Source organism: Diceros bicornis, chromosome 19, assembly GCF_020826845.1.
Source record: "Diceros bicornis minor isolate mBicDic1 chromosome 19, mDicBic1.mat.cur, whole genome shotgun sequence".
Taxonomy (NCBI): domain Eukaryota; kingdom Metazoa; phylum Chordata; class Mammalia; order Perissodactyla; family Rhinocerotidae; genus Diceros; species Diceros bicornis.
The window spans coordinates 27538179-27544391 of NC_080758.1; positions in this window are offsets into that span (position 1 = coordinate 27538179).

The window sequence follows — 6213 nt, forward strand, 5'->3', positions numbered from 1 at the left end:
CCTTGTCCCCCAAGTGATTCAGATGCACTTTGAAGTTTGAGAACCCCTGGATTAGAGGGTGGAAACCCTGGAGGCAGGGACACATTTTAGAGGCACTACCCTCTGGAAAGTAAGTTCCATGAGGGCAGGGAGCATGCCTGTTTTATATCTTTCTTGTTCAATGTGCCTAGAACAGTGTCTGGCACAAGTATGTACTCAATAAGTATATGTTTTGGGGCCGGCCCCGTGGCTTAGCAGTTAAGTGAGCACGCTCCGCTGCTGGTGGCCCGGGTTCAGATCCCGGGCGCGCACCGACTCACCGCTTCTCCGGCCATGCTGAGGCCGCGTCCCACATACAGCAGCTAGAAGGATGTGCAACTATGACATACAATAATCTACTGGGGCTTTGGGCGGGAAAAAAAAAGGAGGAGGATTGACAATAGATGTTAGCTCAGAACCGGTCTTCCTCAGCAAAAAGAGGAGGATTAGTACGGATGTTAGCTCAGGACTGATCTTCCTCACACACACACACACAAATTATATATATATATATATATATATATATTTTTTAATGGAGTTAGGAACTTCAGTCCGGTTCCTGATTTTGTCATGGACTCATTCTGTGACCTCTGGCAGGTCCACCCCTACCACTATCTCTTTTTTTTCCTTATCTGTAAAATGAAGAGTTTGGAGATAATCCCTAAAACCTTTGGCCCTGAGATTTTGGTTCATTGATTGAGCTCTGTCCAATCAACAGGGAGCTTTGTGTACCGTCTTGGCCTTTCCCAACCAAATATCTTTGTCTCTTAAAGGAGCCACAGGGATTGTGGTAGAAGGTATCTGTCCTCCCCGTCCCTCCTTCCTCATCGTCTTCCTCTGGCCCAGAACAGCCAAAACAATAGGACACAAACAGCACGTACTGAAATGACTTTTAATATCTCATGTCTCAGCAAAATTAAAAATATACAAAAAGTTTGTGGTGTACAAAAGTCTCAGTACAGAAGCCCCAGCTTGGGGCCCCCTCCCCCTCCTGGGGGAAGCGCAGAGGGGTGAGTGGGGGTGGGACTGAGGATGGCACAGATGTAGTCAATACCAGGAGGTGGGACAGGGAACAAGAAACAGAAGTGGGCAGGGGTGGGGGCCGATTAGGGAGGGAAGAATCACCCGGATTTGTGCTGAGGGAGGGAAATCAGCCCCTCAGGCATGGCTAGTGGTTCCCGGAGTCAGAGAAAAAGTGGAAGGGGGCATCAGGGCTGGGGTGTTCTGGTGGGACTCTGGTCCCACTCTCCCACCAACTTGCCATGTCACCTTGGGCTGGCCACCTTGCTGGGCCTTCCCCTTCAGTAAAACAGATGTTGGATGATTAAACCACTGATTCCCACCTTGGGGTCCCAGGCCCTGAGGATCCATGGGGGCAGGAGTGGGGTCCCATGAATGCTCTCGAGAACTGTGTATTAAACACTCCAATAGAATACAGATACTCCCCCACCCTCAAGCCTTAGAAGCTAACGTGAGGCCTTGGCAACATTTATCCGCAATCAGAAGCTCAGCTTGAGTTAATTCAATGTGGGAAAATTAATCATTCTTCAAGAAGTCAGGCTTGTTTGGGAGAAAAATCTCCCAAACTATAGGATCCTCAGGAGTGAAAACAATAAGAGGGGGCTCTGGAAATTGTTCTGGTCCCTTCCAGCTATTTTATGACTGGTTTGGAAAACCAAGGGGGTTGGGGGCTGTGTGTGAGGCCTTCCCAAGTTTGGTGGGTTAGCCCAATGGAGACAGGCCTGGTTTGGATTTTGGGATTTGGGTGAGAGGAAGATGGAGGAATATCCTTTTCCCACCTGGTGCCTTTCTCACCTCCTTTTGTCTCAGGCTACTCTCCACTCGGATTATTGCAGGCGCCCCAGGGCCACCCCGCCCCCCCCCTTGCCCCCTCTTCAGCCTGGCCTGGGGGTGCCCTTATGATTGTGCATAGAATAATGGCCAGGGTTGCTGGGGAGAGGGGCAGCCCCCTGCGTGCCATGAGAAGGGAAGGGTGGATGAAGCCAGGCACAAGAGGACCACACCTCTACCCTGTGGGAGTTTTCTGTCTCCAGGAACAAGGTCAGCCCTGGACCGGGCCTTCTCTCTCACTTCCACAATTTCCTGCTCTTCCTCCCCTCACCTGCAGCAACGAAGAACCCAGGAACGTCCTAGCCCTTCCCCAACCAGAATGGCACATTACAGTCCCTTGTACCTCCAGCCCCGGGGTCTCAGAAGTCTCTGGCTGGGAATGGGGAACACAGGCCCCACCCCCACTGCTGCCCACGTAGCTTTGCACTCAGTCCGTTTCATTGAGACATCACAAAGCACATTAGTACAGAAATTGATAGCACCCCCGAGCAGCCCCTACCCTAAGCCCCAGCTTTATCTGGGAGGGAGACAAGTGCCAAAGTGTAGTCAGGGCCAGCACAGGATGGGGGCAGTTGGGTCTTGGCTTTCAGTCCTCATCCTGTTCCTGGACTGTCCCCCCACTCAATGCAGTTTCCTCCTAACCAGGGGCCCCCAAACAGGAGAAGACTCCAGCCCCTAAACTGCCTCCCTCAGGCACTGGGGGGGCCTGTAGCCCTTATCAGATGATAGTTCCCAAACCAGGGACCCTGTGGACACCCAGACCTCCCTCCCCTTTTTAGCTGAGAGAGCAGTGGGGCCTGGTCTCAGGTGCCTAGGTGGAGAGGGTTTAGAACTGGACTAGAAAAGTCTCAGAGGGAGCCGGGGCCTCCGTTCCTGACTTCCCCAGAGGGGTTTCCAGACTCTGCAGGGCTTCCTAGAACCTTCTCAATATTTTGAACCACAGGTTTCAAACTGGTCGCCCATGGGGCAAATATGAGTGTTTAGTTTGGCCAGCACAGGGTTTTTCAAAAATTTGAATTTTAGTGCTTATAGGCAGGGCATGTACTCTCCTGTTTGCCAGAGTCCCCACCCCTCTCTATTGTCTAGCACCTCCACTTCTCTCATTTTCGTTACCTGAAGGCATTTGAATTTGCAGCCCATGCACCTCTGCCCCAGAAAATCTTCTCCCCACTGCCTGAGGTTTCTGTGAACTCCAAGCCGAGGTGAGCTCCAAGGGAAGGACCTGCGGGACTTCAGCTCTTAGGAGGGCATTGCGGCTGCCAGGGAAGACCTTCCCTGGATACTCCCAGCCCCCTTGGCCCTCACCCTGAGACCTGGACATTCCCCAGGCCTCACCCTCCCTGCACTCTGCTGTCCCCAGCTCTCATGGGTGATACGCCTCTGGGCGTATCCCACCTGTGGGACACAGGTGTAGCAGGGAGCTGGCTGGGGGTAAGGCAGACTTGAGGGAGACACAAGGATGAGGCAGATGAGAAGAGGGGACCAAGAAAGCCTTCCTTGTAGGGAGCCCCCTGCTGGGGAGGGGTGGAGGTCTGTGCTGTCCGACCAGGGTGACAGTCACAAGGCACATGGTACATCAGTGCTTGGAGGCGCAATGAGGGATGTGTGGTGCCTGGAGGGGTTTGCGGAGCATAGTCAGCAGCCTGGGGGGTCAGTCAAAACTGGGAGGCAGAAATCTGCCCTGGGAATGGGGACAAGGTCTCCTAGGAGTAGAGATACTGAGAGAAGGGCAGAGCCTGGCATATTTGGTACCCAGAGTGTCCTGTTCTCTTCTATTCCTGGCAAAATTAAGACAGATCCAACTACTTCTCATCCCCAGGAAAAGCCTAACTATGCCACTGGCTTCCTGTATGATATTGGGCAAGCCCCTGACCCTCTCTGGGCCTCTCTTTCTTCTCTATAGTAGATGTGGAGGGCAGGTGGCTTAGGGCACCCCAAGGGCCCCTCTTGGCTGTGGTTCTGGAACCTTCTCTCACTGCAAGGACCCTGTAGGGATTCTGGGAAGGACTGAGCAGCCAGCCTGGCGTGGGGAACAGGGAATAGGGAGCATGACGCAGGGACCCAGGGGTCCAGTTCTGGCAGGGAAGAGAGATGGGCTGAGGTAGATTGTGTCACAGAAAGGAAAACAAAACAGCTTGAATGGGATGGTGCCCCCTCCTCACCCTGACTCCTCTATCCCAGTGAAATGAGGGGACTGGTGGGGACCAGGTGAAGTGGAGGCCAGTGGAGAGGGGGACCTCAGGCCTGGGAGGGATGGGGTCCTGAGCTGCTGGGTGTGTGTGGGGGAGTCCTTATGGGGCTGAGCTCTTTCCTGAGGGTGAGAAGCAGGAGAAGGTGCCTGCAGCCCTCTCCTCTGGCCCTTTGACTGTGGCCATTTCCGGTGCTCAGAGGTCCTTGCAGGCAGAGGCCCTGAGGGAAGGTTTTGTGGGATTGAGAAAGTGGGGGGTGGGGATGGAATAAGGTCCAAAAATGTGGCCCTGGCTTCCCTGAGAGCCTCAAGCCACGCCTCAGCACTGCCAGCTCGTGCTCTTCCCTGGTTCTCTGGGCGTCTCCTGGAGCTGTAAGGACTCCCAGCTCCCAGGGAGGATATTTTTCACTTTTCCTTCTGGGATGCTGGAGAATCCTAGGGGCAACCAGATGGGCCATTCTAGGATACCGGGAGTAAAATAAGTTGCCAAGGGTGACCCTCATGTCACCTCTCTGATCCTCAGTTTCCTCCTCTGCAGGATGGGTTGATAACACCTCTCTTGCAGGGATGTTGCAAGCAGGGGGAAGTTTAAGTGAAACCACACGGGGTGAACACGCCTGGCACAGTCGGCCTGGAGAAATGGTCAGCGGAACCTGGATCCACATCCTCAGTGCTCTCGTCTCACAAAAGGCTTTGACGTGTGTGTACCTGGCCATGGAACTCAGTCTCTGAAGACAGATTTGGGCAGAGGACAAGGAGGACGGGTGAATCCACCAAAGGGGTCTGGGTCAGCCTTGGGCTTCCCCCACCACCTATCACCTTCAGGCCCAGTTTCTGAGGCTTCTTAGAGATCAGGGAAGCAGACGAAAGAAGGAAGGAAAAGCATTCTTTGTGCATTGGTGGGAGGATGCCCACCCCATCTCGGCCCGTGTTGGGGTCTGTGCAGTCTCCTGTGTGCTGGGGGATGAGGTGACTTGTGTCACGGGTGTGACGTGTGCTTGTGTATATGTGTGAATGTGGGCACTCCTGCCCTCTCTGCCGTTGGGGTCACCTTGCACCCTGAGTGTGGCCCTCTCCCTGCATCCTCAGCAAAGTCACTATCCCCCATCACTATCTGATGGGACAGCCAGGAGTCTGGGACCTTGTGAGACTAGCTGCCATCCTGGGCCTCAGTTTCCCATCTGTAACCCAAAGGAGGCTGAACCAGAGAGGGCTAAGTGCCCCTCTAATTTGCATAGTCTAGGATTCTCATGGTCCACCTCACCCCCGGCCCAGGTCTGCATCTGTCCTTACATCACCTGCTGTGTCCTTGCAGTGAAAGCACCATGGTTGGCCTAGGGTGTGAGGAGGTGATGGTGGGGATGTTCCAAGCTCTGCCTAGAGGCTCTGTCCCCTCACCCCACAGAACACCTACTCCCATACTCCCCTACCCTATCCAGGACTGGTTGTCCCAAGTGGAGAGGAGGGGCCCTGGGTGAGTGGTCCCATGGGCACCCCGGGATGTTTGGGCCATGGGAATGGAGGGTTGTCAGGTCTGAGGCAATTTTCCAGCCGCCGCCCCAGGGAGCTGCATCTGCAGGGTGGCTGAGAGCCAAGATTCATGTCACGTCCCCAGAGCTAATTTTTTCCAGCTGGAAACCAACTGGCAGTTGAAATGTCTCACGGGTTGGAAGGATGATTTCCTTTTGGGAAGATGGCTGTAGATCAAGGTGGACAGGGGCACAGAACTCCTATAAACCCCAGTATTCTAGAACTGGGGTACCGATTCCTAGAATATTCCACTCATGTGGGGTTCTAGAGCCCCTCCCCCACCACTATGGCAGGAGCTAGAATGCCCCAGAGCAGAGCAGCAGGGCTCCAGTGCCCTCACCCTTTATAACAGAATCCAGATCAGGGTGACTCCCTAGGACATTTTATCAGCTATGTGTTCTAGAACTTAATCTAGAACTAGGAATGTCTCTCTAGAACAGTTCCTTAAATGTGCTAGAACCTCATCTATAATTGAGACCAGACAGAGTATCTCCCTAGACTTTTTATCTGTTGTGTTCAAGACCTTTATCTAGAAGAAATGTTCTAGATGCTCACCTAGAACAAAGAATGGCTCCTTGAAACATTTCACCTGAGGAGTCTGGAACCTTATCCATAATAGAGCGCAT